Here is an 8,250-nt window from a genome sequence, read left to right on the forward strand (position 1 = left end):
TTTTTAAGACATATAAAATAAATACATGAAGGAGTTTGTCTTATTTTATTAAAAAATATTTTTAAGAAATATTTTTGAGTGTTTGTAAATATCTTCTTACTGTAAGAAAAGTATGAGTTAAATGGGATGAAATGAGCATATGGAGAGAGAGAGAGTGATTGGCACCTGTCACCTGATAATACTATTAGTGAAGCTGCTGGGAGCACGTGACGCCATGGGAGAGCGTCTCTGTTTGCTCAACTTGTTGCCTCCCCGGCCCCCACTTTAAGCTATTTTTATGTTCCCCCCTCTAAAGTATCTTTCCATTCCCCATTCCCCATAAAACCCCCAACCTTTTGCTTTCAATTATTCCCCACGTCTTCACATTTAAATGCATTGTCATATCATAATTAAGTTATTTTGTACTAATAATTCACATGTGAAATATCAGTAGACCCAGTCCAAGATAAGATGTGGAAAAATTTAAAAAAAAAACCCCCATTAACTAAAAATTGAGCATAAGAACCATACGTGATAAGATTCATAAATTTATTATATTAAAATTTGGAGTTAAGATGAGATTTCCAGCTCCAAACTCTTTCCGATTCGGTTGCTCATGCCTTTGCATTCTACTTTTTTAGATGCTATTTTAATCTGCTCAAAATATAATAATATAATATATTACGAACATGCATCTGACAGTGACTTGCTGTCCAGCCCATCTCATCAAATCCGATACCAATAAATTCCACAAAGCTGCCCTCAGATTAAATCAAATCAATGTTGGTCAAACCGCTTCCTTCCTTAGTCATACCTCTAATCTGATACACCCATGTACGTTCCTGAGTGCTCAGCTGAAATCATTTTATTAAAAGGTTTTAATTTCTCCGATAACGAAGCAAGGGTGTCTCCAGCGTAGACACAAGGACAAGGCTCGCTCCATCCATAGATTTTAATCAACACCCTACAGACTGAGCTCCTCGATTTATTTCATACTTCTTTCTCCTCTGCTGACTCCTTCTCTTTCTGGATTCTGTTTCCAGCATTTAATGCAACCCGGTGTTACAGTACGATTCGGTAATGGGGAAGAAGAAGGGAGGTGGCTCATGGTTGAGTGCCGTGAAAAGGGCCTTCAGATCTCCAACCAAAGAGCAAATTGACGAAGACAAGGTACCGCAACTAAACTATCCCCATTTTCCCATTTCTTCACGGATACGAAAATAATCACAAACACTGAACTTCTTCTTCTTTTTCCATTTTTCTTTGATTCTCTGGGTGTCGCGCAGAAAAGAGAGAAACGAAGATGGATCTTCAGAAAACCGATAATAAACCACGAATCGCCGAGCTCCCAACAGACTCCGGCACAGCAGAAGCCTGATGCAGCCACAGATCAAAAGCACGCGCTGGCTGTGGCGGTCGCCGCCGCCGAGGCCGCCATGGCCACAGCTCAGGCGGCTGTGGAAGCGGCAAGATTTACCAGACAACCTAATCATACTAAGGAGCACTATGCTGCTATTGTGATTCAAACTGCTTTCAGAGGATACTTAGTAAGCGAAGAAAAAAAAGCACTCTTTAACAGATCTTAAGCCCCCATTTTGTTTATATGATTATAGTACCGAAAAATCAAGAGTTAATGTGAGAATATTTCTTTTGAAGGCAAGAAGAGCTCTTCGAGCGCTGAAGGGGCTGGTGAAATTGCAAGCATTAGTAAGGGGTCACAATGTTCGGAAGCAAGCGAAAATGACGCTTCGGTGCATGCAGGCTCTGGTCAGAGTCCAAGCTCGGGTGGTTGACCAGCGCGTGAGGCTGTCACACGATGGAAGCAGTAGAAAATCCACGTTCAGTGACACTAATAGCCTCTTGGAATCGCGTTATCTTCAGGACATCTCAGATAGAAGATCAATGGTGAGTGATGTTCAAGATTTTGTTGGGTTTTGAAATATAACGTCAACCCCCAGAACTTTTGATTGGATGTTTCGTGTTGTTTGCAACAGTCCAGAGAAGGAAGTAGTATTGCAGACGATTGGGATGAAAGGCCACATACAGTTGAAGAAATTAAAGCTATGTTGAGGCAGAGGAAAGAGGCAGCTTTGAAGCGAGACAAGTCCTTGTCTCAAGCTTTCTCTCAACAGGTTCATTCATCCTCCTTACTCCGTTTCATACCCTGTTTTTCATTTCGCACATTCTGTGAAGCAGATTAATGGACACCACTGTATATGCCACTCTCAATGATTAAAATTAAAAGCAGGCACTTCAATTGGCTTCGCCTTTGCTGAATTACCAATGTTCATTTGGGTTTGGCTTAGGTAGAAAATTTGATATAAAACAAATGAATTAATAAAGATCTTTAGTAGTGCAGCAACAAAAGTGGTAGAAATCATTTCTGTCAAAGTAGAGAATCCAGATTGTCATAGCCTGTATTATATGACATAACCCAATTTGTCACGAGCACCTGCACATCTAAATTGATTTCTCTATAATCACAAGTTAGGAGAGAGAGTAACGCACAACAATAAGATTACATGTGGAATTTCTCTCTCTCTCTCTCTCTACACCCGTCTTGTTTTTTCTAGTTACCTTTCTCTAAATGCATTATAGCAATCATTTCTGTCACGGTAGAGAATCCAGATTGTGTTACTGTATGTGTCCTAGCTCAAAATGACGAGCTAACAGATAGCAAACTGCATAAAAATGCAATAGGCCTGGAGAAGCGGAAGAAGGGCATCAATTGGGAACGAAGAGGAGTTGGAAGAGAGGCCGGCATGGCTAGAGAGGTGGATGGCGGCGAAGCCATGGGAGACAAAGGGAAGATCATCAGTTGATCAAAGAGACAATATCAAGACAGTAGAAATGGACACATCTCGTCCTTACACATCTTATTTAGGATCTAACTACAGAAAATCACACCCAAATTATCAATATAACCCTCACCAACACCAACCACAAAGACACTCAGTCGCTTCTCCACTCCACAGAAACGGATCACCATCTCTTCACCATTCCCCTGCAACCCCTTCTCCTGCAAAATCCCGGCCAGTCCAGGTCCGATCAGCTAGCCCTCGCTTCGCAAGGGAAGATAGAAGCTTTCATAGTACATCTCAAACACCAAGCCTGAGATCCAACTATCATTACACAGGAAGCTTGTACCGATCTGGAAGCAGCAACAATGGTGGTGCTTCATTGCCTAACTACATGGCAGCAACCGAGTCTGCCAAGGCCAGGATCCGGTCTCTGAGCGCGCCGAGGCAGAGGCCTTCAACATCAGAGAGAGACAGAGTTGGATCAGCAAAAAAGAGGCTTTCTTTCCCTGCTCATCCTGGAGACGCCTATAGTCATGGAGGTTATAGCAGTTATGGTAGTTATGGACATAGTCTGAGGAGTCCAAGCTTCAAGAGTGTGAGTGCATCACAGTATGGAATGGATCAAGCTTCCATATATTCTTCTTGCTGCACCGAGAGCCTGGCTGCTGGTGGTAACATGTCTCCTTCTTCCGGTGATCTTAGAAGGTAGTCCACATGGCAAAGCCTGAGATCTTCGACTATCATAAGGTTTATATGTTAATGTTAACGAATGCTCTGCTGAGAAAGAAGAGAATTCTCAGATATCTATGTTTTATCGGGGAAACATCTATTCTTGGGTAGATTTTTATTGAGTCGTGGCATGAACAAATTGGTGTAATTAAAGAGTGTACTTAAGATTAAGAACGTAGTGATGTGGCAGGACGTTTGGTGGTTGCGTTGTGCGGGAGCTTAGAGTGATTAACTAAATTGTTATCATTCTTTAATTTTTCCTTTCAAGATTTTGGTGAGGATATGATATGATATGATGAGAATGAGTCCTATGTGGTGACCCAGCCGAACCACCTCACTTGAGATGTTGTGTTGTTGATGTTGAAAGCCTCCATAGGGTTTTGACATTATCACTGAGGCATTGTCCTTGTCTGCCTTTCTTTTTGACATACCAAGACTATTTTATTATAGCAATAAAAGCCAATTATGGTTTTTGAGATGGATGCCTTTAAACTTGTGGCGAAATTTTATGCCGTTGCAAGACGTAATTTTATATGAACCTTGTGCGGAAAGTAGTGCAATTAGAGCGGATTTGCATTTATGTCACAAGAGAAATTGTCTAAGAATATACTTTTCTGGTTCTATTTATATCGTACTTTCAACATGTTTTAAACAGATGAAAAAAACTTTAAGTTTTATTGACTTTCATTTAAAATTTAATAACTTTCTAATTTTGTCACTATTTAATATATATTATATCTTATATAAATCAAGTTAACACAATAATAAATGAGGGGTAAAATTGTACATCAATATAAAAAATTTCTTTCAATTCCTTATAAATAGGAGCAAAAAATGTCTTCTCTCTCTGTCCTATAAATAGGACTAAAGGAGTACGTAATTAAATATAATATAAAACTTACAAAAGCAAAAGATAGATGAAAATTTGTTTTAAATTTAAGGAAAAATTTCAAAAAAAAAACTATTGAATTTTAAAATTTCAAATTAAGAATTACTATGTTTCGAGTATAGTTATTTTCTTTACAAATATAATAAATAATATTGATTTAAAATTTTAAAATTTAACAGTTATTTTTTAAAAAAAAATTTCTAAATTTAATGTGATCTTAAATTCAAGCAAAAGGAAAAGGAGCTAACAGTCCTATTTATGAAAAAAATTAATATAGTTTAACTTTAACATATAGTTTGATTTATTGTTTTTTACCCCCAAAAAGTTGTGAAGAATGATGGAGGAGGGTTCGTGTGTTTTTCTTGGGAAAGTGTTAAAAAAGAGAGAGTGGGTGGTGGTGGGCAGTGCTATGATAGATATCACCAAAGCTTTCTTTACAGAAGCTCACAACCCTCCAATAAAATAACTTCAATTGAAAATCAAGTATGTGTGCGCGCGCGTGAGCATTAAATTTATGTTTATCTCAATATTAATATATTTTTTAATTTTATTCTTAATTATTTATTTTTTTTTTATCATAATCTCTCTTGTCACATTTCTCTATATATTTTCTTTCATTCTTTTTCTTATTTATTATAAAGGAATATTTGAAAACAAAAATATATTTCTAACATATTTATTAATTTTAACTAATTATTCATTATCTGTGAATTAGTTATTTAAACCTTACAATAAGATCTGAAGGGAATATATTCTAACTGAATGAAATATTTTAAAATTTCAAATTTATATTATATCAGACTAAATATTGAAACTGCTGTCAAATTTTAAAATTTATTGCATGTTATTATACAAAAGATAATATTACCTCTTGTCATTAAATTAAAATTTTAATAAAAATAAAAATTTTAACGTATTTGTTGTCTACTTTAATTCTTCAAGAGTACAGTTTTTGTTTGTTGTCTTCGCCGGAAAGTAACCTTTTTTATTTATTTTTTGAACTAAAATTCTTAAGTAACTTAGCGCACTGAAAAATGGAATACAAATAACTTTCTATTCATGTTTTGAAGTTTAAGAATCCCAAGCACTACGCTGAGATGAACCATCCATTCACATAATACATAATTAGCTCGTGTCATAAGTATATTGGGGGAAAAAACAGTCAAGTAAGGAAAAATAATGAAGTATAGAATGGCTGGGCCTTGGGCGATTCCTAAAGTCTGGCCCAAAGCATATCGGATTATTTGAATATCTTCTATTAAATAATTTTCATTTGTTCTTTTTTTGTTTTTCCAAAATACGCAGGTAAATTTTTTTTAATTTTCATTTGTTTTTATCCTCATGTTAAATTTATCTGATAGAATAAAAATTCTATTGAAGAAGTGGGGCCAAAAAATTTTACTTTATAAAATTTTAAGATCTGAGGGAAATAGAGAAGAGGGGAGAGAAGGAAAAATTTTGATGAACTTCGTATAAAAAAATTGAATAAGTGGGATTAAAAATTTTTAATTAATTTTTACTAATTTTTATTTTATATCTTTTTTTAATTAAAAATTTTATAACCCCATTTTTTTAAATTTTTTAAATTGAGCTCGTGAAAATTGTCCTATCTCTTCCATTTCCTCCATTTCCCTTATACCAAATATAACGTTAAGCTCTGCTAATGTATATCCCCATCCTTATTTTGTTTAAGTGTTAATTATTTACACCTAATATCCATAATTAATAAAAAAATTTTAACTAATTAAATGAAATTCTCTCACTAATGACTTCATTAGAAATAATTTTAATATTTTCCAAAAAAAATTAATCTTAGTCAACCCCATTAATTTATATAAAATTATTATTAGCTACTTATAATAAAAAATGGAGAGAGTATTTTTAAAAAAAAAAATGAATTCATTGCAATTTCTCTTTTCCTTCACTTCATTCTCATCCAATCAAACAAGTGACAAATTCTGACCCCGAGCCTGCATAAAATGAATTATATTGAATCATTTTGCTCCGGGACATGAACAAATGACAAATGACAAATGACAAATAACAAATGAATAAGATTTTAATGGTTTTGATGAAGCATTACGATTTTGACATTAATGCATCAGATAATATCAAGCATTACGATTGAGGTGCTGCTGGTTTATAAATTATAAATTACAGGGCCTTCCATCCTCCTCTGTGCCGGATATACCTAAATATTCATGAGGGTTAAATAATACTTTCTCCAATCTTAAATATAAAATTTATTTTGTAGTGTAAATTGTATAATAAAATTAGTTTTATATTTAACGGCTACTACATAATTCCTAAAATCTTAGTTTAAACAAGAGGCTGTGACTCAGGTCAAAAAAAAAAAAAAGAGGCTGTGACTATTTGTGAATATTATGAATGTGTGAATTCTTATTTGCTAGATGAGGATGACAAAGAAAAAAATATCCAACACTTTAAATATTTTTTAGTAATACTTATTATGTTAAATCAGTTTTTGGTGTATCCGTAACTTTAAAATATTTCTTTTGATGGTAACCACTATTGTTAAGTAAATTTTAATATATTTAATGTCTTAAAGTATTTTTTTTAGTAGCATTTAATATCCCAAATTTAAATTTGTTATTGCGACTAAGAAAAACACTTTAAGAGTAACATTAAAATTTTGGGACATTAGACCCATGGGTTTCAAAGGTTAAATTTATTTTAAAAAAAACTCAAGATTTTATTTTAATTAATTAAGGGAGAGTAAAAATAACAAAATCTTAACTCATTTGTATGTGACACCTACAAAATCGTTCATTAAAAGTTTGAGGGGTGGGGATAAAAATTTATTTTGTAGAATAAATTACATTACAAAATGGGTTTTGTATTTTTAAGCTGATGAATATTATAAATTACTTTATATTATCAACTAATTTTTTTAAAAAAATCTTGCAATTAAGACGAGATAAAGTAAATTCTTTTCTAAAAGTTTTTTTTTCCTTAAATCAATTTAAACATACACAAATGACAAATGTCAACATTGAGCTCGAATTCGGAATCTCATTCAAATGCGGCCAATTATGCTATCTGCTACGATTGGAGCAGCTTTCGAAATTAAGTCATTTTATAAGAGTTTGAAAATCATTAAATTTTTTTTTTAAGTTTATAATATTTGTAAGTGGCAAAACATGAAAACCGAGGAAATGTTTAAGCAAATTGATGTAACCAATTTTTCTTAATTTGGGTGAATTAAAATTGAAAAAAAAGGCCGCAGTGAGCAATAATAGAATTTTATATTTTTAATAATTTATAATTTTTAAATATCACTTTTAAAAAATAATTTATACGAGTATTAACCATCGCATTTTAGGTAAGAGGCGGAGCTTGATGAAAGGAATACTTTGTTGCCGTTCTGTTTTTGAGTTAATGTTATTCAGTATTTATTCAAAAAATTATATAAGAATTCACAGATTTAAAACTTATAGTCTGAACCTTCTAAGGGTGTGTTTAGATGAAACCAAACCGTGGTTTGGAAAAGTGATTCTGGAGAATAGATTCCGAAAAGAATAGATTTTATAAAAAAGTGATTTTGAGAAGTGAGACTGTTTGGATAGTTGTTATCAGAAGCACTTTTTATATATACAAATTACTAAAAAAAAAGACATAAGTTAATATGATAATTACAGAAAAAATAGATTTTATGATATATTTTAATTTGAAAGAATAAAATTGTTAATAATATATTTTTTATTAACATAATTAATAATACATAAGATAATATAATTAATAAATAATTAATATGTATATATATTTATAAAATATAAGATTAAATATGTTTATAAAAAAATAACAAAATACATATCCTATAGGCTCTCACAC

General features: G+C 32.8%; 1 pseudogene; it reads left to right on the forward strand.

Moving 5' to 3' along the window:
• Positions 1-901: 901 nt before the first annotated feature.
• Positions 902-3,698, forward strand: LOC114712016 (protein IQ-DOMAIN 1-like; annotated as a pseudogene).
• The last annotated feature ends 4,552 nt before the right edge of the window (positions 3,699-8,250 follow it).

The sequence above is a fragment of the Neltuma alba genome, unplaced genomic scaffold (assembly GCF_004799145.2).
Source record: "Neltuma alba isolate B1F8T4 unplaced genomic scaffold, ASM479914v2 tig00011326_pilon, whole genome shotgun sequence".
Taxonomy (NCBI): domain Eukaryota; kingdom Viridiplantae; phylum Streptophyta; class Magnoliopsida; order Fabales; family Fabaceae; genus Neltuma; species Neltuma alba.